The sequence below is a fragment of the Euwallacea similis genome, chromosome 7 (assembly GCF_039881205.1).
Source record: "Euwallacea similis isolate ESF13 chromosome 7, ESF131.1, whole genome shotgun sequence".
Lineage (NCBI taxonomy): Eukaryota > Metazoa > Arthropoda > Insecta > Coleoptera > Curculionidae > Euwallacea > Euwallacea similis.
The window spans coordinates 1,519,915-1,546,817 of NC_089615.1; the positions used below are offsets into that span (position 1 = coordinate 1,519,915).

At 34.6% G+C, this 26,903-nt stretch overlaps 1 protein-coding gene across 2 annotated transcripts in view; it reads left to right on the plus strand.

Annotated features, from left to right (window-relative positions):
- The window catches only part of LOC136409859 (5-hydroxytryptamine receptor-like), a 182,549-nt gene that overhangs the window by 69,935 nt on the left and 85,711 nt on the right, over nucleotides 1–26,903 (plus strand). For both annotated transcript variants that reach the window (XM_066391673.1, XM_066391674.1), the window contains exon 3: nucleotides 15,957–15,994. The gene's annotated coding sequence lies outside the window, so the exon portion shown is untranslated. The remainder of the gene's footprint in view (nucleotides 1–15,956; nucleotides 15,995–26,903) is intronic.

Sequence of the window (26,903 nt, forward strand, 5' to 3'; positions counted from 1 at the left end):
ATATTTTTTGAACATTTCATTCGTTTTCATTAATTTTAATGCATCGGGACATCATTTTAATGTCTGCACTCAAAACCACCTTTCGAAGACTTAAACTTATGAAAATTGAGTATAAATTGTCCTGTACCACCATCCGTTTTAAAATGTTTTCGGTCAAGTGGGCTTTGAAATTATGTGACACTGAGCCCGTATGTCTTTGATATGTTCTTCTACGTAATCTCGAACATAAACAAATAAACCTAACCTCACTTAAATCCGACTCTATTTACCTTTGATACTGGTTGGATTTTATTAAAAATAATTTTTTTCAAAACATAAACTTTAAGCCAAGTGCAATATCTCAGTCTCTTTTGATAATCTGAGGGCTGCAGTTCCTAAAACACTTACACCTTGTGTGGATATAATCTCAGATCTTTTGTTAAAAGTTAAACAAGTGTTAGGCGATACATCCACTTATTGAGAAAGTGTTCTTAAAGATGTACTAAGGTTGTCATCCAATATTCGCCTCACATTTTCAATAAGTTCTGGAGTTCGTTTAGTTGGTCTACCACTTCCCGATTTCCTTTGAACACTGCCAATTTCACAAAACAATTTCACGACATAATTCAAAGTGTCGCGAAGTTGCGATTCCGGCACTGCATTGTGGGGAAATTGTTCACGAAACTTTTGAAGACGTAATTGAATTTCAAAGGCTCATTCTCCGTTTATGAACTGTTCAATTCGAAAATAAGACTCAATCATAAAGACTTCTTTTTCGAGTGTAAACACCATTTTTAGCAATCAGAAAACTTTAAGTAACAAACACATCAGTCTGTGGAATCTTGAAAAGGACTATTTTTAATAAAATTCAACTGAAAATAAAAGAAACAGTGTCATATTTAAGTGAGGTTAGGTTTATTTGTTTATGTTCAAGGTTACGTAGAAGAACTTATCAAAGACATACGGGTTCGGTGTTAAATAATTCCAAAGCTTATTTGATCGAAATTTTTAAAAACGTCCAGTAGAAGTGTATCATTTAGGGAAATTTCCGTGCTTCTTTTTCAGCTTATGTCAAGAACTACGCCATATTTCGTGATCATCGAGTTTGATTGACAATGAGACCCTTGCAGTATCACTTGACCTAAATCCTCGTACCCCGTCATAAATTCTAAATGCTGTTTTCTGAGTTCTTTGTCCGTTTCTAACTTTCTTTATAAATAATTTAACCGTTTTAAAGAGTTGGATTTTAAATTTCCTATAGATTGATGTTTGGGTCATTTTTGAAAGGGCACTTTACTAGAAAATCATTATCGATGTCGCGAGAAATAGTTTTGGTAAAGCACTCCTCACAATAAAACAAAAAAATTTTTTTTAACAGAAAATTAGAATTTTAAAATTTCTCAATTTGTAAAAATTTCGTCAACGAGTCATTCAGCATCTTATTTAACTTATTACTCGATACATGCCATTTTTTGATTCTGTGATTCACGACATGTTAAGTTATCTGATATTGCCCATCCCAAAGAGGTTTTTTGCAATATCGGCTATTCTTTACTTAATTTCAGTTCGCCCGAATTTAACAAATTATAGAATACGTCTACGATTATTAGCATCTGGATTTATTTTGGTTCATTGAATCGTTCATCAATTAAATTTATATTTTTTGAAATTCAAAGCATCGGTCTATAGAATTCAAGCAAAAGTAGGTTTTCAGTAAGATTTGATAAAACCAAAAACGGTAAGCCGGATTTAAATTTATTGAATATAGATTTTATTTCTGTGCGCGTTCCAATTATTAATTTTTATGACAACTTGACTGATACCTGATCATGTAAGATTAATATTTTGGAGACTTAAATTTAACATTTTCGGGTATTAAATTTAATTGCCTTCCACAATCGAGCAGTGCATTGCAGTCCTGCCAATTTCCTTTCTCATCTGCAATTAAGATAGTGGCGGTGGATAGTAATATTTGATTTACATCCAAACTAAACGAGGATAATGTCAGTGGGTTATTTATTATTTCACACACATCTTCGTTACTCTGGCATACAGTTAACCTCATGGAGTTTTGGACCGTACTTCCCACTAGATATATCGTTAGCCGAAGGGTTAAGCTTCTCGCATATTATACGGTTTTGATCGTGCAGCAAAAAAGTGAGGCTGTAGAAGTGAACAAAAGCATTGGAACTTTCACATTATACGGCTACGGTAAAATGCCCGTGCCGTGTCGTACGGCAACCGTGTCTTGTTTCTAAAGTTGACAATGGTGATTTTGTTGTCTTTTCCGCCGGCGACGATGAAAGAACCACAAAACCATAATTTGTTTACGATTCATCTTGACACACGCTCATTAAACAAATGAAATAAATACCGAGTGATTCAAGAAGGTGGTTCGCCCTTCTTATAACTTTTTTGTTTTTGTTTTTAAACTTAGAAAGTTGAAATTTAGAAGGAAGTTATATGAGAATAAAGCCGATTGATTGATGACGTTTATCTAGCACTTTCGGTTTAACTGGAAATAACGTTCACTTTCGGTTTTTAAATGTAATGCCCTATAAATTTTTTCTTTTTTGAAATCTAGAGGTCATTTTTAGTCTAAAAATGTCTCTTGAGATAAATGGGAAAACCTGTTTCTCGGTACTTAAATTGCTTATAAAAGAAAAAAGCACTTAATAAAATGAGAAATTAGTCTTTTTTCCCATAATTCTGACCTAAAATTATGCCTAATACGCAAACTTCAGTGGCGTAGCTTGACATGAAAAAAACATTTTTTTTTTAATGACAAATTTTTAGACTAAAAATAGCTTCTAGATTTCAAAAAAGAAAAAAATTATAGGGCATTACGTTTAAAAATCGAAAATTGAAGTCATTTCCGGTTAAACCAGAAATGATAGATACTCGTTATTAATGTCAATCGATCGGTTCTATTTTCATATAGCTTCCCTCCAAATTTCAACTTTCTAAGTTTAAAAACAAAAAACTTATAAGAGTGAGCCACCTTCTTGAATCACCCGGTATATCTAAAATTTGGACGGGTGACAACAAAAACTTGCGCAATGTGAAAACAAGTACATATGTCACGGCTGCACGATCAAAACCGTATAATGTGAAAAGAGCCTTAAACGAAGTACCGCTCAGTGTTTGACTTGCTTTTTCGGACACTTCTTGATTTCACAACTCCTAACGAACCCGTCGATGTTCGTATTGAATTAAATATCTTTACGTAACTATACCAGCTATTCAAAACTTTCTCTTTTCTTATCATTTTTTTAATTAAAATTTTGAAGTTGGTGACATTCGAGATTCCCATAGCGGATATTAATTTGCACTGATTTACACTAGAAACGGCGAAGTAAATTCTTTAAAAGCACTGTAAGTGGCTGTGTTGGGCCCAATGGAGGAAGCTTGTTTGATTCGAAATTCGTAAGAATAGTTGTATTCCGCGACTCAAAGATCAAACTTTATTCCTCTAGTATGAAGTCGATGGTTGACTGGATTTTCTCAAGGACCACTCTGAAGTTTACAGTCTCAGAGAAACTGCTTGCGAGAAACAATAACTGTCACTTTTAACTTGATATTTATTGTGTTCTTTTGCGTAATATTAAAGAAAAAGTTACTACTAATAAATGAGTAAACTATCAAATTTGAGTTAGCGGATGAGCTCAAGACCATTTGCGTGGTGTCTCAAACCTAACTAACTTCTCAAAGTCCATCTAAAGTTCTAACATACATTCCATACAGAAATATAAATTAAAATTATACATTCCCACGCTGGAATATAACAGTTATGTGATTACCTAGACTAAATAAAAGATAAATTCAAACGTAGGGTCGGACACAAAATACTCGCACTTAAAGGCTCTCTTATCACCGCCAGACTAAATCATAGATTTGGCGGTGACAAATTAATCGAAAAAAAATCTTAATATATGAGTTCATTGCTAAGGTCCGAACAGGCTACGAGTACTCCTACTTCATCTGTCTTCTCCAAAAGTATTTTTTTTATTACGAGGAAAATCTTCAAAAACCACGCATCCCGGTGTTCTTACGGCCGAATAGTATGGAATTCACCTACCTACTAAAGATCTCGAGATGAAAGAACCGTCTTCGATTCCGGAACTGTCCTTGGGGAATATATCGTCAGGGTCGGCAAGTAGTTATTATCTACTCCACTTGTCTTTTGCTAGTTGATTCCGCGCTTTCCTCATCTATTGTATTTTTACAACTTTTCCAATTTCTTTGGGCCATTTCGGTCCTATTATACTTCTTTTTTTGCCCTCCGAGTAATCAAGAGGGGCTTCCTGATGGCTTACTCCTTCCCATGCTGAATTTGTGCCCTTTCACGTTGCAAGGTACTGCCACTCTTCCTCCTTCCAGTCACTTTGTCTATACCCTTTTAATCCCTCATCGTGTTGTTGCCAACCCTGATGAACACATCCGATAGAAATTTTCGATTTTTCCTTTACTAATGGAAATTGTTCCTGCGTTTTTTTCTGAGATGCTCCTCTTTTGCAATGTGGAATCCATACGTGTATGATCGTTCTTTGGAGTTGGCTCCCTTCATTCTTTCGCCTTGACTTTCTATGGCCTTTCCTGTCGTGTTTATCCCCAGGGCTCGTTTCTGATGATGCGACAGGTCGTTCCTTCGGCAGACCCGCGTCCAGGTATTCCTCGGTTTTTTCCCATGGTATATCAACCTCCTGCTTTTCGCGTCTGTTACCTCTCTCTCTTCTCCAGGGTTGGTTTCCAGGAGTCAAGGGAGAAGGCGTCCAGAGGTCACCTCTTGGAGATGGGACTAAGTTTTTGACCCTCTCTAATAATATTTACCTTGTAAGATTTCATTCTAACTTAGCTTCGGTCCAATAACGAACATCACCAATGAATGAATAAAATTTCCTCAGGCATGGAATTTGTTTGTGTGGTAAAATTGACAGGCATCATATCCAGAGGACTCCTGTCGTCATGGATGTGTGAAAATTACTGAAGAGCTAACTCTATGAATAAAGTGGGGTCCCAACATTGTTAGAATCTTTAAATTTGAAAGAAAAACGAACGTAGTAAAAGACATATATTTTTCCTATCAAATCGGCGGTTATAAGTCATTTTCTAAAAAGCGCCAGCTCGCTGAAGAATTTCTATGCGAATCTACGCCTCTTGAAGTTTATTAAGTTTAGTTTATATGCTTCGTCAGTGACTTGAAAAGTTTGTGTGCCGGCAGGGAAATTTTCACCGTTTTCCCTGGCTACATTATTACGAACCGAATTAGAATATACATATATATGACAACATTTACCTTTTCTTTAAGCTATGCTTCCTGAAGCTATAGAAATTTATATTTGAATTTTATGGATCACAGAGCGCGACTAATCAAGGTGTGTTCTACATGCAACGAAATAAAGCAGGCTTATATTTGTCACATTTTTTTACTTTCAGAAGCAAAAGCTCACACCTGCTCCCAGTTTCTGTATACACATGCAAATATCATAATTCATATGCCGAGCAAATACCTTCCAACTTTCCTTTAGGGATCTACATAATAATTGTAATTCACGGAACTCTCGGACAGGGATTGCCAATTATTCACTTAAGTTTTACATGGGGTGTTGAAGTTAGATATTTTATCGATTAGATTAAGTTAGTTTCCTCAGGGACGTTTACTTGTGCTTGCTCTGCTAACTGCTAAGAAGTCGGCACATATTGGGAAATTGCTGCCGAGAAGTAAAACCAAGACGGTTAAAGGTTTGCCGCTGGCCTTTATTCGCAAAATTCCCTTTAATCTCAAATTATTGCCCACTGAATTGCTCATTGCTGGACTTAAAGTTAGGGGGAATTCTTTGGTGATGTCCAGTAGATTAGACAAGAATGAGGCGTTCCACAATGATCTGCTCAGGATTTACAGGAGACAATGGTTATTGTGGAAAAAGTGAAATCTGAACATTTTTTGCGATCATATTATCCCTTGTAAAGTATGCAAACCAAGAAAAACATTTTTCGGTTAGGTTCGTCCCTTTCGAGGTTATAAATCTGAGCTTCATTAGTGCCAAATCACATCAAAACTATGTAAATTCCTAAATTGTAATTTTGATAGCTATGATATACAGGGTGTCAATTTGAAAGCTTCTCACCTCTATTATCTCGAAGCAGAATAGATTTTCAAAAAAAAACCCGGAACGCGTCGATTGTGTTATTAAGGGGGAACAATTTATATGTAGAATTCGTTGCTCTTTTTTCAACCCTCCACCCTCTAGAGCCGCCCTCTCAAATATCTTGAATGGTAAAAAAAGTTAAATGATGCATAATTTTAAAGGGCTTTTCATTTTGGTACCTCATTTGTTACATGTGACTGTTGCGTTATCAAGTTAAGCGTTTTTGATAATTCTAAATTCATTTTTCATATTAGTGTTTTGTTAGTGTTAAATCTAAGACTTTTTTTATTCGAACTTGTCTTACCATTAGTAATAAACCTATTTACTAACCTGTTGACTTATTGTTTGTCGAGATGACCATCAAAAGAAAAGGTGAATTAATCATCGAAGCAAAGGTTTATCAACCCAATAAATTCCCTCGGTCCTCGAAAAGAAACTGCTACATAGAATATGAATTTTTTATTGTTTATTTTTGTTTGCAATGGAATACCGTTTCGATAAATTTTTATATTATATTGCACACTGGACATTTACTTACCTGTGGTACTGGTCGATGTCACTAGGTATTCAAATTAGTTCAAATTTATTGCGATAATTCTTGTGTTATTGTGAGTAATTTTAAAAATGGTATAGATAATTCAGCAAGGAACTAATTTTTTTTTATAAGCTAGGAAGATACGCAAGAAAAACAGCGGATGCTTTTAATGCTAGAAATTCTAATTCAAATGTGAATCAAAAATACGTTTTAGACTTAATAAAAAAATGTACTGAAACAGGCTTTATTGTAAATAAAAAAAGGCTGTTTAGCGTGTTGGAAATGAAGCTGCTCAAATATGGTTTTGGAAACCTTCGATCCAGAATCCAGCAATTCACTGCGTACGGTCGCATATCAAACTGGAATGTCACACGAAACTGTATGAAAATCACTGAAATTAAATAAATTTCATCCGTACAAAATGCAAATTCTACAGGAAATTTATGACGACGAATTTGAAAGAAGAGTCGAGTTTTGCGAAACCATGACCAACTTAATCAATAATAACTAAATTTTTTAACAAATATTTGCTTCAGTGATAAGTGCACCTATTCTCTTAATGGTCGGGTCAATAAAGTGAACTGTCGATATTGGAGTGGCGAAAATCCCCACGTTTTTAGAGAGGGTGCTACACAGTGGCCAGAAAAAAAAATCTTTTGGCTGGTATTCTCGGAAATGCCGTTATAAAACCTTTGGTTATTGAGGAAAATTTAACTGGATAGCTGTACTCAAACTTACGTAAAAACGTAATTGATCCTTTAAGACAATTCATTTGGAAGATGAAGGTGGTGGAAACATCTTGCAAGAAGGCCAAATATATTTTCAGCAAGATTGAGCTTCACCGCATTATTTTCGCCTAATGCGAGAATGGTTGGATGACCGATTTCCCGACAAATGGATTGGTAAAAGGGGACCGATAGAACGGCCTGCAAGAGCACCAGGCTTAACGCCGTTAAATTATTTTTTATAGGGGCATATAAAATCGGTTGTTTAGAAAACCCAGGGTGATAATATTGACGATTTGAAAAGAAAAATCACAGAGGCAAGCAGGCTTATTCTAGAAGCGGTATTTGAAAACGTCAGGGAAGAGCTTCAAAATAGGCTTTGTTATTGTTTGGAAAATATTGAAGAATATTTCGAACGTCTAAAAAACTAAAAGTGTTAAAAATAAGAATTATTTTTGGTGAATTTGGTACGCGTTTTTTTTTTAAACACCGGTAATAAGAAAAATTATTTGTTTTATAATTTAAAACGGCGATATAGAAGTTTATTACAACAATTTTCTAATCGTAAGACGCGTTTGAGTAAAAAAGTCTTAGTTTCAACGCTATCAAAACAGTAATAGGGAAAATGAATTTAAAATGATCAAAAACCCTTAACTTAATAACGCAACAGTCAAATGCACAAATAAGGTACCAAAATGTAGAGAACGAAAAGCCCTTTAAAATGATGTATCACTTAACCCCCTTTACCATTCAAGATATTTGAGAGGGTGGCCCTGGTGGGCATAGGGTTCAAGAGGCGCAGTAAATTCTGTGTAAAAATTGTTCTCCCTCGATAACACAATCGACGTATTCTGGCTTTTTAAAATGGACAGATTTTTTAAAAATCTATCCCGTTTGGGAATAATAGGGGTGAGAAATTTTCAAACTGAAATCCTGTATGATTAATGTGGTTATATGATAATCTGGATTATGTTAATGTCAGAGAAGTTATAATTATCGAGCCCCTCCAGCATTTCACACAAATAAAGTTGAAATTTAAATTGTATGAACCTAACTCATCCATCGATAAATTAGAATAGAACTTCAATGTTCATTGGTTAACCATGATCAATCCGAGTGGGTACCTCTTTCATTAGATCGTGGGAACTTATCTAGAGGGTGTCAAAAGGTTTTCAAAAACCGACTTGATGCTTTTTATGTCTGAACTTTTGAATTTTTTTATAAATTAAAGTGTTGTTAGGCTCCCACTGAGATCCTTCGTCCCATTTATCCCCAGATGGATGAAGAATCGGCACAAATAAGGAGATAAACTTGGAATTTTGTAAATTCCTTTGATTGTGACAATATTTCTTCTAAGTTTTAACAGTTATTAACGCTATGAAGCATTACAGTTCTTGCAGAATTTAGTCACCCTCAGGGATATTTTAATAATAACAGAGCCACTTTGTTGTACCAAGTTTCTTGAGGTAAATCTAGCAGAAGAGCTCAACACAAAGTAAAAAATTAAATGTGTACGCGTTAAAAGAGCTCACTGTATGTCAACATAAATTGCTAATGTGAATGTAGTTTTAAGATCTCAATTTCGGGCTCGCCGACTCGGACCTTTCATCTCTAATCTAAATCCTGCCATTCGTGTGGTGTTATCCAATAATGTAAGCGCTTAATAAATGTTTGTTCTGTTTCGCAAAATGGACAAATACAACAAATCCAAAGTTCCATACAGCGTGTAGGCATTAATTCTGCTATTTACGGCATGAGCTTCTCCGCCTTCTCGCTAAAGATAATAATGGTAATTTATCAAATCCTCCGTAAAGGTCTGACAATTACAATAGATTCTCGTACACGCTTAATTTACCGAATTTATCGCTTAGAATAATTATTCGCCGCTTTTCTATGGGAAATTATTTTCTCATTATTCTCAGCAAAACTGACATTCATGTGTGCATACTGATGCAAAATCGCCTCGAGTCGGGTACGTCTGGATACGTGTAATCAGGGCCCCTGATTATTATTCGCATATGAACGGATATTCCTCTTTCTGCCACACTATGGCCCATTACAGTATTGTTGCTGAAATGCGCTATTTCCATACATATCACGTTCTTTTATAGCAAGTATAATTTCAATTATTTGCCTGGGTGAATAACACCGTCCCTGCTCTGCAGTGTTCATGCACATAAATCCCCAACAAAGAATTTTCCTATGTCGTTTGAAGCGAGATGGAATTTTTTTGGTCGCAACAAATGCTTTTTGTTTTACTATTTTTTGAACTTTCAAATTTGCATCTTTGTTAATTTTCTAAGGGGCTTTTTGTTATAAAGAGCAGACATTATGCGCGATATATTCTCCAGGCGTTCCAGACGTGCCCACATTAATACCGCAATTTTACCGACGAAAAGCCCCCACCTTGGGCCCTTCGGGAATAGGCAATTTATTAGAACGAAGCCTGACAATAGCGAAGCTTAGTTTACACATAACTAACTCAGCAGCAGGGTTGAGTTTTATATTCCGTATATGTAGAGTTTTGTCATGAAACGAAAGCAAGAAAAAATCGCGTTTCTGTGTTATTTATGATAATCCTTTCCTTTTGAAAATAATTTATGTAGAGTTCACGTAATATTATTTTATGGCACACAAAGTTTCAAACATTTAAACCGCTTTAGACTCAAATTAATGTTCAACAGCGCGAATTCCAATAATTTATAACTTTATAAATCTGATTTGGAAAATAGCTGCAATTAAGGATTCGCAGAAGGCAGAACTTAATGACATCAATTAGTGTATAGAGCGTGTAAGGTGTAAGACACGTTAGACACAAATCAGTAAGTTCTCTACACTTGAGCTTTGCCATCAATGAAAGGAGCCCTTGGCGACCTTTCAGAACATTTCCTTGCGCGCTTCCAGCCTACCTGAACTGAATGATGACCAATAAAACAATTATCCAATTTTCTACAGAAGGAAATTATCCATTTCTCACTTGCGTTACCTATTTTACAGAATTTAATTTGTGATCCTTGTTCTACACCTCAGAGATACTATACAGAGTGTTCCACCGGGAACCGCCATCTAACGTTTTAGGACAGCTATGAATAGAATAGTTCCAAAAATTTAGTGGTTTGGTAAGAGTCCTGGGGAGATCTCATCTAAAATATTTTTAATGATGTCACACTTACGGTTGTATCGGAAGGCGATATTTTTATACATTATTGTTTTTTTGGATTCTATGTTCAATTTTAACATAAGTTTGTTAATACGTTGGCTATCTTAGAATTGATAGTTTTCAAGATATGTGTAATTGAATGTTGAAAGTAACAGGTGCAGATGTCTGCAGAATTGCAAATTGTTAATAAACGGAAAGGTATTTTGTAACTCTTTTTTGTTACAATACTGTAGAAGGTCTTGATTTTAGTATGGTATGCTGCCAAGCCTTGCCTAATATTTTCTACGGCGTGTCCACAAAAATAGAGCCAATTTGGTCATCAAAAAATGATTAAAATTTAAAAATTTTAAATGGAACTTTACTATTATTTTCATGTATTATGAAACTATGTCGAAAAAGAACTTATGTTCATATTTAACTACCTATAGTAAAGTTGCATGGTTTTTGAGTAATTTCATTTTATAAGTTGATGAACGTATAGTACCTCCCTAATTCTAAGGTATAATGTAAATATGATAGACATATCTATGAAAACGAGAAATACCAGCAAAATGCTATTGTTATGTGACATAAGTCACACATACTTAAAGAAAATAGTATTCGTATTTATATTCGCACCTTAGAATTAGAGATATACTATTCTTATATCAATTCGTAAAACGAAATTACCTTAAAACTATTCAACTTTATTATAGGTAATTAAATGTGAACACAGGTTCTTTTTCGATGTACTTTCATAATACATGAAAATAATAGTAGGGTTCCATTTAAAATTTTTCAGTTTTGATCATTTTTTGATGTCCAGGTGGGCTCTATTTTTGTGGACACTCTGTAGAAAATATTAGGCCGAGCTTGATAGCATACTAAAATCTGGACCTTCTGCAGTATCGTGACAAAAAAGAGTTAAAAAATACCTTACCGTTTGTTAACAACTTGCAATTCTGCAGACATCTGCATCTATTATTTTCAACATTCAATTGCATACATCTCGAAAACTATTAATTCCAAGAAAATCAACGTATTAATAAACTTGTATTAAAATTGAACATATAATCCAAAAATGCAATAATGTATAGGGTGTTCCATTTCAAATAAGCAAGTAAGTATCGACTTCCGGTACAACCGGAAGTGTGACGTCATTGAAAGTATTTTAGATGAGGTGGCCCCAAGACTTTTACTAAACCACTAAATATTCGTAATTTTGCTATTCATAGTTTTTCCAAAACATCTAATTGCGGTTCCCGGTGGGACACCCTGCACTTCCCAATTCCACCTTGATATCGTGTTCTCCTTTTCCCCCGCAAATACCGAACTTTTGCCTGTGTCTAAAGAGTCTGTTTGAACATCAGCAATAATTATAGCTTGTAAATATTACGTTATTGAACCATTTGCATCGAGGATGATTCAGGGATAAATTGAGAACACATGGGTATAGTAAAACATCGGGCGAAAACTCCCATTTTTGCACCATTAGTGAAATTCCTATCTCAGAGGAAGTCACGCGAGCGCTCCCCCTGAAATAATAAATTTATTTTCTGAGTGTTTTATTGTTAAATTTGTGACAGGTGCGGAAATGTTTCTGCCCTGTAAGGTTTTGTGTTTATCAACCTGTTTACACCCATTAAACATACCTCGTGCGATATTTCCCTATCATAACTAATAAATCTTTTCAAAATAGGCCTGTGTCCATATGAAGGAAATTAGAATGAGTCCCTCTATTGCAGGTGAGATTAGATCCGGCCTAATTACAAACACAGGTGGATAATTCGTTAAGCCGGATGCCATTTAAGTGATTGTGATTAAAAGGTAGGTTTTACGGTAGAGAGATCAATATTATAATATTTTGATCTGACCCAGGGTTTAATGTTAGCCAATGTGCCAACATTGGATACAGATTTCCAGGTAAACACAGATTTGTTGTCATCGTTATGGTGTGGACGGCAGATGAAATTTCAACAATAACTAAATCCTAAGTACACACGATGTGTCTGTGTGGTTTATTGAAACTAATCTGATGACCTCGACCAAAAAATTAGAAAAATCTGGATTTATTGTTGTAACCTAAAGAACAAAAACGGGGAATAAATGGACGTTTTCCCAATTCTCGGTTCGAAATAAAACTAAGCCGTCATCCAGCTCGTTCGATCCAAACTGACAAGCAAACAAAATTCGCAAAATGGCTGCAATTAAAGCCTCACAGGAGTCGCAATTATTTCAAGCACAAATTTTCCCTACCGGTATTAGTTTAGCTAAACTGCCTTTGTCTACTTCTATTAATTTTGCTTTGTTAGCTCATAACGCTACCCTCCATTGGAAAATTTGATTTATGCCTCATTCTGTCACGCTGGGCGTATAAAAAATTTCGCTAACGAAATTTTGTCAAGATGTATTAGGAAGAAAAGGAAATTGCCAAATAGCCTTCGGGGTCTGCATTAATTTGTGAAAAATGCGTGAAAGCCCCTTTTTTGGCATTTTTTTTATAATTATGGAATAATTAAGAAATTTGTTATTGATGGATGTATTTAATGGAGTTTTTTATTGCTTCAAAAATTGCTAATACTTATTAATGTGCAAACAATCAGTTTACAAAAAAAAATTTTTAATTAATTAAAAATGCTATTTATCGCTCCTGTGTACAGGGTTATTCATTCAACCCGTTCATTAAAAATTTACTAAGATCTAACAGTGATGCGAATTTGAAAATTTTGAGTTAAGTTAACTTCCGCATGTACCATTTTTTAAAATATCTTCAATTTCTTGTCATTTCCAGTTCAACCGGAAATCGCTGTTGATTTACTTATTTTAAGTGGGACCCTCAGTATATTATTTTATTTTTAGATTCTACGTAATATTTAAGACAAATTTTCTGTATGATGTCCTATACTTAGCCCTTACAGTTTTTGAGATATTTGAGCTTGAATTATAAACATGCCTCCGTAATGAACAATTTTAAAATTGCATATCTCCGCAGTTATTAAAGACATAATCTTCATATTTTGCAGAATATTAATACATAGTCTTAAGTTTACAGTTTTGCTATTTATATGGCTTTAATTATATAAGGTGTCGGAAATTGAGCTCTTAACATTCACATTTTTGAAGTTGCAGAAGTCTCTTTTTTTAATGGGACACCCTGAAACTTTAAGCAGTATCAAGTAGAGAAAGTAATTATCTATCGAACTGTATCGGGGTTACTTGCCTATTCCTATATACTATCTATTCCAAACCACTTTCGAAATAATTAAGTTTTGTGTGAAATTAGTAGTACATATTCATTCTGCTAAATTTTTACTCTTCACGTAGTTGGCCATGGAAAAATAAATAATGAAATAAATAAATAATAATTACGAGTATTATTATAGTGCAGAGGGGCCGCAAAGTTTATTTTTTAAACATGTTGGGTGGAATTCTTTGGTACACTACTTATATTTTCCTTTAAAAGGCGTTTATTGCACAGCCTCTATGATGCAAAAGTATTAAAAACTTTGCCTATCTCCTGTAGCTGAAAGTTTTCTTGTATTTTTTGAGCTGAAGATCGTTCTAAGCGAAAGTTATCTAAAACTTTCCCTATTTAGATATGTAGTAGGTAGATGCAGCAATATTCCATTTTATTCTTTTCTTCAGATTGTCAAGTTGTTTCCAATATTTTAAAGTGTCAATTCTTGCAAGATTTTTTTTTTACATATATATTTTCAAATGTATCGGATGACGTCTTTTAGATGGATTTATTTGGTATAGACATCGCCAAAAATTACATATTTTTTCCTATTTAACGGATTTAATAACTCTCACCATTTCGAAGATACAAATAGTGAGAACATCGAAATAAGACATCCTGCATACCGTGTTTGTGAGAGTGATTTCATCTATTTACATTTTCTTAATAACTCACAAATTCATTGCAATGGACACATTGATACATGTGAGATAAAATGTTCTGAATTTTATGAGCAACAGAAACATTTGACGGCAAATGTCTTTAATACTGAAAATAATGCATGAACGACGTTTAATAGTAGAGTTGGAATGTTCTGCAATCTCATATCGCATAAAAGATGTACAGAAAATACAACAAAACAATATCACTGAAAACTGTGCAAGACCCCTATTGAATGAGATGAAACCTGCAGAAACTATTCAGTTATATTCCTCGTATTTGAAGGTAGCTGTAGCTATGATGTATAAATTATTCCTCGAAAGAACAGAGGACTTTCTGAATTTTCCACACAATTGGCTTGTTGCCTGCATATTTCGTTTAAATTTTACATCTCTCATCTAATATTTTTATTGCCATTTTACAAGGACGTAACTCTTTTAAAGGTCAGTTTCGCGATTCAGGATTTCTCGGGAAATCGGGGTAAGAGAAATTAATAGTCAGTGCCTAATCAAATCAAAATCTAACATGAAAGCTAGTCATTAACCGTCATAATGTAGCCTAATTTAAAATAAAAAGTAAGCCCACAATCCGATTTAAAAAATCCAGGACCGCATTAAGAAAAGTTGACGATAACACTTTCGGTGATTTTAGGTGACTCAAATTTTTCCCTTGCGTACAATCATTCCAGATAAAAGATATGTTGGCATGCTTCTATACGTGCTTTTAAACTGTCTTATTTTATTAGGAAGTTGTTTATCTTCGCCAAGTTTTTCCCTTCTAAAACTAGATCCATCGTTGCTACATTAATACGACTAGACCATCGTGTTATACTATACATATAATGCATTGGTGTTCTATTACACCTCAATCGATTGATTGCTGATAAACAAAACTGAAAAAAGAACCTTTTGAGCGAAAACTTAACCAACGGAAAAATCCCAATGAAAATTTTATGCAAACCTGCATTATGCAAAACATTCAGGCCCATCCATTGCAGTTTAATTGGCAGACGTCGGCCAAATTAATGAGGTTACTAATAAAGTTAGTATAAATAGAATTATTTGGAAATTCGGACGTCGTAAAGAGTACGAAACGAAAACTTTAATTAAGGCTAAGTGACGGATAATGTTCATAAAAATTTCAAATTTCCACAACAAAGCATCCGGCCGAGTTAGGGTTTTCGAAGCAAATAAGAAATGTCGGAAATATAACGGCGTTCCCGAGTCATTAGAGTTGCTTTTAACAATTAAACAAATAGTAGGATCGTGCGAAAATTAGAGGGTAATTAGGCAGAATAAAGGATCAAAACTAAGACAGGAAAACTTAGAACATCAACGCGTGAAGGTTTATTACACTTTCCCTTAATATTTGCGTTTATCGTTCCTGCTCTTGCTCTATTTCGCTCCAGCCACAGCTCGAGCGAAAGAGATTAGGGTTGTTTGGGTTTAAGCTGAATACGTCATAATCTAATTAAGATAATAAAATCATACCATCTAGGGTTATATAATATCATAGCAATATCTTGTTCTAGGCGAAATGAAGACCTTGCTGATTAAGAGTATAAAATAGGTAAGTAGATTTTCTATGATTTTAGTGTTGAATATGAGGAGGAATTTATCGATTTCCGGCGTAAGGAAACTTTTTCCTTGTAGGAAAGAAATGATTGGAGCGCAAAAATGGCTCAACTATGGTATAGCACGTTACCTATAAGTATCTCGTTATTTAGAACTCCTCGACAATCCGATTTTTTCTTTGCAACTTCATAGCCTTGCGAAATCTTTTAAAATTCCTCATGGTAAGATTTGCGTTGTGAATTGAAACCTAATACATGTGTGCCTAAAATCGATCCCACTGAAGGCCACTAATTAATCATTAACCAATTAGGCGTGACATTATTGTGCTCGGGGGGTTTTTGTTACCCCTGATGTTATCTTATCGTCCTCTAAAACCTATATTTCACACTTTAGTACACATGGGTTAGCTTATTGTCGTTATGTATACGGTACATTTAACTATGTTTGGGTTTATGGGAGGAGATTCGTTTATGAATGAATACACTAGATTTTAATTAATAACTGACTCTATTAAGGCCGAGCTAGAGACGTAGTATACTCTGACATGTTGAATTATTGTAAGTAATTACTTAGTAGAAAAATTATTATGGAATGTAAGACTCCCAATTGTGCAGATTGGAGTGGCTATAGTGGACGTTTCATGTTTACAGAGTAGTTTATCCATTCCTAATTCAGCTGCTTCATTTTTGCTCGAAGTTCGGTCAATATCATAATTCTACTTTAAAGTAAAATAAAAAATAATTTGTTTGTTCTCGAACCCGTATAAAATTTTTTAACACCAAAGCCGAAAATATACGTTGACAGGTAGACGGACAAAAAATCCAATTTGATTGAATACATTGAACTACAGAGCTGGGCGAAGGTCCGAAATAAAACTAATATCTTTTCAACGAGTAACTAAAAAAAAAACGCTTAAACATGTGAATTGATTTTGAATTATATGTATTTTTGGCAATAAAATGAAATATTTTTCTTCAACCCCTTAGCAGCAACCCTACTCAACTTTTTTTTCAATGAAAACATATATCGTGTTTGGGCTCGTTAAAAAGCTCGTGAAAAAATGGAATCTTACGATACCTTTTTTTCCTTTTAGGTATGTGGTTATTAGGAAATAAAAAAACAAAAACAAAAAATAACGAATACCCTCTTAGTCTTATCTACAAGTTATTTAACGTAACAGATGCTGAAAATGTCCTCCGCCCTCTACTTGGCATGCTCCCAGCCGATGGTAAAATCCGTCGAAGGAATTTCGAATGGCTTCAGCCTGTACGTTATTTGACCCTACTCTAATTTTGGTTTTTAGGTCTTCATTATTAGCCGGCCTGGTTTGATAAACCTTATCTTTTAGATGTCCCCAAAGAAAGTAATCTAATGGCGTTACATCTGGGGATTTAGGTGGCCATTCAATTCTGCCACGCCGCCCAAACCAGTGACCCGCAAATATTTCGTCAAGATATCCCCTGACATTAACACCAAAATGTGGGGGAGCGCTGTCCTGTTAAGACCATATTGTTTCAGTGGATATATCTGGGCCTACTTCGTTGGGAAACACAATAGCTGAAGCAGGCACCAATTAAAAATTTAAAAAGTCTAAGTAGCTTTCAGCTGTAAGATTTTCTTCTAAAAAGAATGGCCCTAAAATTCGATTGTTAATGATACCTGTCCATACATTTACTTTCTGAGGATGCTGGTATGAGCTTCACATATCCGGTGTTGATTTACCTGACTCCAGAAACGATAATTGTGCCTGTTAACCACTCCATTTAAATAAAAGGCAGCTTCATTCGCAAAGGGTACGTTCAGTGGAAACCCATAATGTTCGTCATAGTGTTTCATCACTTCCTCACAAAATTCCAAAAACTCTTGGACAAGATATACCTTATACGGTTTTTTTTTTCAAAAATCTCCAATTTGTACATCTAGACGCAGTATGGTTTTAAGGCAATGAAACCGTTCAACATGCGGATCTTCTTGCAGAGATAAGGCAAAGTTCAATTTTTTATCGTCATCTAAAACACGTGACCGACCATTTCTGAACAGGTCTTTCATTGTACTATGTTTCCCAAATTTATGAAATATCTTACTAACAGTAGCCAGGGAAATTTATTTTTCCGAATAATTTGCATTAAATAACGCGCCACTTCACTTTGACTTCGTATTCTATCCTCACATCCCAGCAATATCAAGAATTCGATACGCTGCCTTTCTGACAATACCATTTTTATTTAGCAAATTCAAAGAGAACACTTTGAAAGTACACAAATTAATAAACTGGGCGTTTCAATATGATTTTACGCAAAAACGCTATAATTTCAAAACGAAATAAAAAAGCGTATCGCTTATCGAGGCAATAAACTTGGTACAAAAATGCAGTGATTTTTTTCGCTTTTGAAGTACATTTTGATATGCCAAGCATCACTTTGCTTGTTTATTTATTTTATCGATGTAAAATAAAAACTCATTCAGAATTAAAGATACATAGCATATCGATATTAGGTTTTATTGGTTTTTACCATCGCCTGGGAGCATGCCAAGTAGAGTGTGAAGGACATTTTCATTACCTACTACGTTAAATAATCTGTAAAAAAGGACTAAGAGATATTCGTCATTTTTTTGTTTTCTAAAAAAGTTTTTTTTTATTTCCTAATAACCACATAACTAGAAGGAAAAAAGAGTATGGTAATATTCCATGTTTCACGAGCTTTTCAACGAGCCCACGCACATGTTTTAATTTAAAAAAAAAAGTTGGGCAGGTTTGCAGTTAAGGGGTTGAAGGAAAATATTTCATTTTATGGTCAAAAAGTATGTAGGCACAGTTCAAAATCAATTCACGTGTTTAAGCGTTTTTTTTAAAACCACTCGTTGAAAAGATATTCATTTTATTCCGAACTTTTGGCCAGCCCTGTATAATGGAAAAGTTGATTGAAAGGAGAATATTTAGCAAAAAAAAAGTACAACAAAAAAGTTCAAAGGCTTTCGACTCTCCACCACACACAACAAAAACCCCAATGCGAAATTTTCATTGGCTTAAAACATAGCTAAAATGGGAAAATTTTCGTTCCTAGTTCAATTTTATTCGGTTCCGAGCCACATTTTTTGGTTAGGATTTGGGAAAAATTTTCATTTTTTCATAAGAATTATGACCTCTAATAGATTTTATTCGATAAGGGCATACAGTCATTAAACATTACTATTTTATCTCATATTTGGAGCGTTTTTAGATTTTTTTTCAAATTTCTAGCTCACAAACTTGACATCAAATGTGGTGAAACTATCAAAAAGAGACCTCGGAAGTGAAGAACTCGAAGACAATTAAATCTCTCAGTCATATGAAATCTCTCAATAATTTTTCTCCTCTCCTGTGAGCTCTAGGTGATCACTATGAAACGGAATTTTTTCTGGGCCCTTGTGACCCACGACAGAAGAGGACGTGGTTAAAATTAGATTTATAGTCCTGAGACAGGCACCCTCAGGCAACAGTTAAATGCGGTAAAGGTAGCCTTGACGTTTATCTTTTCGATGTTGCCGGGCGGGGCTCCGAGTCAGGGAGCTATGTCGCTTAAATTATGCCCCGAACTTGAAAAATGGAAATTTTATTGTTTTTTTTCGTTTATTTATACTAAAAAGTCCACCGCCCAAATGCATCGGACACCACCGACGACTACCTTGTGACCGGCACGTTTAGGACCTTGAGGCGATCTGGCTGTTTTTGGGAAAAATCATCTTGAAAAAACTACGAAATCTGAAATTTGGTACGTCACTCTTCCAACGCCCATGATTGATTCTGCATATCTTATTTCATCACCAAAAGTGGTGGAAATTTTGTTTGAGTGATCTTCTTTGAATGACATATTCAAAGTGTATATATATCTTGAGTAGAGTAATTGCCGGGTAAACGATATAGCTTTTCTGATTTCATGGAGGATAAGCAATACACGAAAATAACGAGGATACGCTGCAGAGTACCCAACGGAACCTTAATTAATGAAATGCATCAAAGTCCTTAGGAGCTACGCCACTGATTTTGTAATATGGATTCAAAGTCTGAATGTTTTAAAGTTTCATTTAAAATCACGGACGTTTAAAAATAATTTTTTATTTCGTCAAAAGTAGATACTTTCTCTATAGCCGCCGATGAGTGTGCTATTTGAGGCTTTTCGACATATTTAATTAAAAAATAGTCCACCACCGAAACTAATCTAAGGCTTATCGAGGCTAGATCCCTTTTCCAGCAAAGAAAATAAACAACTCAATCGGGTGTCTTATAAAAGAGAAAAGCGTTAGTTTCCTAACACACTTCAGCCCTAAAATGCTTTCTTAGTCTACATCAGCCTTTTATATTCATCCACTTAACTCCGTTTGTTAGATCGTCATTAGGTGATGGATACTCAACAGGCTTTCAGACGCGAGGACAAAGGTTTCGTTTCCTACATTTAGATGGGTCAGATAACTAGCTAAAAATATATTTATATTTTTGTATACATAAAGTTTCAAATATTCCTCAACGTCAGCGAGGAGCTTAATCAAAGGATTTTATATGGGTGTAACGTGATGAAATTACCAGGCTGCCTCTTTTCCTTCTCAAGAAAATTCGTTGAAAAGGACAAGAATTTGCCGGAGAGCGAACTTGAATGTGCAGCCTGGTTGATATTGCTTTTAAAAACAGAATTTAAAATATGTCATGTTCTCAAAGCTTTTGAAGTCATGTAAGGGTAGTCAATTTCAGAGTCAAGTGACATGTGAATTTTAAAGTAAACTGATACTATATTTGCCGAATTATTTAGGTATCTGCACTTTTCATTGTCGATGAATAGTAGATAGATTTCTATAAGTTTACGTTAGAGGGGAAACTGGCAAGCAGTGTAGATACGAGGATAGTCTCAGAAATATCCGACCTAACACTTAAAGAAAAACACATTTTGGAGAATATTAGATTACTTCTCAACATAGCTTCCTTTGAGATTGATACATTTTCCCCAGCGATGTTCATTGGCTTCTATACCTTGTTTATAGTAAGAAACTTCGAACGTTTCAAAATAAACACGAACCTTGGACTCCATCTCTTCATTATTAACAAATCTCTTTCCACCGAGCCATTTTTTCAAGTTTGGAAATAGAAAAACATCTGAGGGGGCTAAATCTGGTGAATAGGGTGGGTGAGGAAAAAGTTCGAAGCCAAGTTGATTGATTTTGGCCATCGCGTTGACGGAAGTGTGGACTAATGCGCTGTCTTGATGAAACAAGACTTTCTTTTTCACCAAATGCGATCGCTTTTTTCTAATTCCTCCGCTCAAACACTCCAATAAATTTGTATAATATTCTCCGTCTATTGTTTTCCTTTAAGAAGATAGTCAATAAAAATTATCCCACATGTATCCCAAAAAACTAACACCATCCCTTTTCCTGCAAGTGGAATGGTTTTCGCCTTCTTTGGAGCCGATTCTGCCCTTTGAACCCATTGTTTTGACTGCTCTTTCGTCTAAGATGTGAAATGATGGACTCGTGTTTAATTACTTCTTTGAAACATCCTCACGGCGCTGTTTTTGTTCAATTGTAAGTAATCGCGGCACTCATCTTGCGTACAGCTTTCTCTTATGCGATTGTTCGGTCAAAATGCGATATACATATGTATAGTACTTGTTGAAATACCTATAATGTATGTTAAAGATCAGATTGCCTCAGAGTACAATTTAATTCCGCTTTGATGTTTAATAGACTAAGTCTTTTCTAATGAAAATATTGAATTACGTATCGATGGCCGATTTTTTCCATGTTTACAAAATCTCCAAAAACATTCACTGAAAACGGTTCCAAAACAAATACAAATCAACGTAGCACCCTCAAACTTTAGACCTAAGCATAAGGTTAGGTTTTTGTAATATAAACAAATTTTTAATAAAAAAATCGGCATTTATATGTCGGGTCGGGTACTTCTGGAACTGTCCTCGTATTTAAATCATGGCGCGGAAAGAATTAGTACCAGTTAGTAAAAAAGCTGAGAGATGATTTATGCAATATTGCCAAAAAAATATTAGCATTGTTACCACATGAAAAAGCACATTTAGAGTACTCTGGGAAAATTATGTTGTGGATTACTTTGTATGTTGACGTGTCTTGGACCAGCTTTTTTTATGGAAATTTTAGTTACTCCAAAACAGGAAAAACAGATTGATAGGAATTTTGAAATTAATTAAATAAATTCTTAGGTCTAATTTGAGACTGAATAACAAAAGATTCATTTATATTTTCTAATGCGTTGATACAGGAAGAAACATTTTGTAACAGAATATATAAGGTGTTCCTAAATATCACGCACATACGGAAAGAGGTAATTCTTTAGCTTATTTAATAACTAAAAGTTCACATAAAGCTACGTATGCGACCGCTTCATTATCCATTTACAAGGTATTCCAATTTCAGTAATTTTTCAGGTTTTTCTCTATAGCTCTTGCAGTTTTTTAAATATTTAGCTAACATTTGGAATATAATTTACGCTGGAGAACTTACATCATTAAATATGTCAAACAATTTTGATAATCCACCGGTTGATATTTTTTCAGGGATTATGTTCCGTTTTCTTTCCCTAAACTTTTTCGCGATGCACCGCTAGTAAATTCTAAAATACAAAATAACTTTTTTATTTTGTTTACAAACTTTTTGGTCTCTTGGAATTTTTTCATACTTGTGTTGGTTGTCGGGGGAAAAAATAAAAAAAAAACGATTTTTTGTATTTTGCCAGATGAAATTAAAACTCATTATGGATAAGCAATTATTTATTATAGGTAATCCTCTATTTTTAAGAATTTTGAAAGTTTTTTTAGAACTACCTATTAAAAATTAGAGGCAGGATAACTTTAAATAATAACCTAAATAATGATAATGATAACGTTAACAAGGAAACTACCTTACAGTAACTATTGAAAGTGACCTCCTTTAACCCTCATACATGCGTCTGCCCTTCTAACTGTTGCCCATAGTTCTTCGAATATCCCCGGAGTATTTTTTACGATTTCAAATGCATCTAATATTCAATTTCGTAACTCGATAACAGTAGTCACTTTTAATTTTTTTAATTTGAACACCCTGTGGATAGATAACGAAGCGTTTGCGGACCTACGTTTATATGAATTTTTAGTCATGAAATCAGCTAAAGCATTTTCTCCTTCCGTATGTACGTGATGTTTTGGAACACCCTGTATACATAGGAGATACTTCCTAGGAATTGGGCAGAGTCACACGCCGACCACAAGATCTTACTTTGTATGTTTTCCTATCACTTTAGAATATGCACAGCAAGAATTTAATTACGGTAATTTCATATATTTCAATATCAGAAAAATGCATGGTGTACTCAAATTTCAATGAGTTAGAAAAAGATTCCAAATGCACTACCTTCTACAATCCCTATTATTTGATATCACGGATAATACAAGTTTTAATAACATTAAGATGCCATTTTTAAACTTCAGCAAATTATCCCCTTGACTTCCTAGTTCCTCATACAAAACGCTGATTTCTCCTCTTTTTCTTATTTACTAAGGGTGTCGTCCAGGAAAGCGAAGCTATCGGAGAATCTAGAACGGCTACTTTATCCTTTCTTATTCTATTCAGTGCGATCCTTCAAGTGGAAGAGCGAAAATAGAGTCAGATCTAAAACGACAGATTGAAAGTTTGGGTTAGTGTTGATTTTGCCATTGTGTTTCCATCGATCGATTTTAATTTCAAACCTCCAGTTTTATTGTAAAATTATTGAATTGCGAACCCTTTGTCAGCCCAATTCATGGCGGCAATACACGATCTATAAGCGATATAGTGGATTTAAATTTAAAATGAATCGACAGTGAGCCTCTTGAAAGGTGCGATATAGGAAAACCCTGTTGTTATGCAGTGGGGAATTTACACACTATTCAAAAACAAACCTCGTAACCAAATAAAAGTCCTCGGTTTTGGGGTGCAATTGGATATATCGAATCAAAAATCAAGAATACTGAGGGCTAAAACAAAGGGATTTTTATTTTATACATCGCATCAGATGCGAGAAAATCCAAGAGCTACGCAAAAGGAATATGTAACTGTTTAGTAACTTTGATCGATCGTCAGAGCAGAAAATTGTTTTTTGGGGTGAACATTACGGGTTTTTTTACTGGTTTTGAGCCACGCAACTCTTTTAGGGGTGGTTGGAATGGAGGATGGACGATGTTCGAATGATGAGGACCGACGCCAAGGCCGGGATTATCAATGCGCGAAAATCCTAAATGTCGAAAAATAAACAACGAATTGTCTTCTTAAATGCAGCCAAATGACAAAAGTTTAGTTAATAAATTTTCAGCTGCAAGCTGTTCTTAAAAATAAATAGCAAAAGTTGCCTATAGACTCCAGGAATATCAAACTTGGAATAGGTTTCGATGTCGATGCAAAAGCTTTGGAAGTTCAAAACATTATCTGAAGTTTTTAAGGAGTCAATGTTGCAGCTGGAAATGAAAGTTCGGGGAAACTTTAAAATATAGAAAAATAATAATCGCCGGAAAAAATACATATTTTTCAGAGCAGTGGGAAATTGGTCGCGTACACCGCTGACAGGGCCGCAACAATAAATTGTCCGATTTAGTTTTACAGTTTGGTGCTTTTAAAGCTATATAATGAAACCGCTGGTTAATTGAGCCCATTATTTACATGAGACCAAATAAATCGAGCCGGATTATTTAGACTGCTGTAATTATGCTACAAACCAAACTCGCTATCATTATCTCACTGGCAGCGCTTAAATATAGTGTTAAATTGGGAAGTTGCCATTATTTAATTTATAATCATTTTAAACGGGGAGTTTCCAGCGTGATTTATTTAGTAAGAGGCCGCGTTTATGAAAAATCATTTTTTAAGGTCAAAACCTGCAATGAAAAGAAGCGAAAACGCTAATTACGTCTCGCACAGAAAAGTGTTTTTATCATCGTAAGTACCTACATAATTTCATTTTGCACACAATAATGAATTACACATCCAGGTAGAAAGAGTTTCTTTTCTGTCGTGAGCCAGAGATAGCGCACTCGAGGTGCATAGTTCTGAGGTTAGCTATTGCTCGAGACAGACAAAGCATACGTTCCACTGCTGTGTGCATATAATTTTGTTTACAACCACATGTTGATAAAAATGAAAAGAAAAATATGAATTTATTTAAAAAAGGCCCCGTATGTGCAACCAAAACCGTGCTAGCACATGTGTTGTTAGAAGTTGCATGGCATAAATAAATCGTTTATTCAAGAGTCTGTCAAAGCAAATTTCAAGCAAAGATCTCGAGGATTGAATGTTGCATAGAGCCGTTTTCTGGGTATATTCCACAAGATATGTGCAAAGCTATACAAGAGGCCAAAGAAAATTCACTCCCGGATGGAAAGTGACAGTCAGAAATAGAGCAATTTTCGGCTGCCGAATCAATTTGAGTAAAATGTCAGAAATAACTTCATCCATGCATGGGCGCAGTATTCGTAAATTGAAAAATCATAGTTTTTTGTAACTAAGTTAGGTAAAAGAGCAAGCATTTATTAATAAGTTTCATTAATGATTTTTCCCAATTTTATTGTGCAATGAAGAAGTCTTAGAAAAATAGATAAAAATGACGTAACTCTTAACGTGGAAAAGTCTCCGCATTCCCCTTCAAATTGGAGAAGCGCAAATGTATTTGTTTCAGTATTTTATGAGTCAGCTATATCCGTACAAAGGGGGCTAATCCTACGATAAAAGAAAAACGAAATCACACTTTCCCAAGTTAGTTCTGATCCTTTTATGTAATTTTGAAGAACAAAATTTTATCTTTAATCTTGGAACTTTCATGTTAACTCAGAAATAAACAGGGGGGTGTAAAACGGATTTGTTAGGAGCGTTAAAGTTGTGAAAAGTCCTAAACAATTTTTAAAATAACTTAACTCTGTTAAGAACTACGTTATGTATTCGAGAATTAATGGGTGTTCAAGACAGAAATCTGGGAATGAGAATTTATGAAAGAAATTAAGCAATTTTTGTAAATGGTTTTGAAACCAGACGTGAATTTTAACCTGAATACCAGCGATTTAAATAGCGTTCTGTTCTGTATAACTGAGGTTCCTGAAGTCTTTCATTTGTCCAAATTTACATAAAGTATATAATGTGTAACGTTTAACCTGGAATATCAAAATATCTCAAATACTAGGCACCCTGTAAAGAAATATTTAATATCAAACTTTAATCACTTTGAGGGGGGAAATGTATTGGTGCTAAAGTTGGTTCTTCTCCACCCCCCGTGTGGGCATAGTTGCGGTAAACTTTTTAATTTCAAATAACAACCACCATTTTTTATAGATTCGGATGATACTGCTAAAAGTAAGAAACATTTGATTGAAACACTTTTTTCGATTCATGCTAGAAAACACTGCAATTAACGAAATTTAGTTGATATCTTAAATGACAACCTCCACTTTTAAAAAATTTCTGTGGTAATAACATATGATGAATAACCAATAACGTAAACCAATAAAACATCTACTTTTAAATATTCTGTTGTTAATACTTCTTCACGATGGCGTATTTGACGATGTATCAACTTTCCATATTACCCCAGGACTTAAACTTAGAAGTGCATCAGAACATGTGGTTTCAGCATCGCGGTTTTCGCGGTTCACTGCAGTGACACGAGAAGTTCTTAATCGTAATTTTAACGCTTGATGGACTGACAGATCTGGTCAGGTGAATTGGCCTGCTAGATCTCCAGATCTTACGACACCGGATTTCTTTATATGGGGATATCTTAAAGATCAGGTTTATAAAAAATACCAACGACACGTGAGAATATGATTCTGTGGATTATAAACATTTGTGTCAATATTTTAGAAAACACATTTCGTAGATAAGTGCATTGAAGTTCTGAGACATCA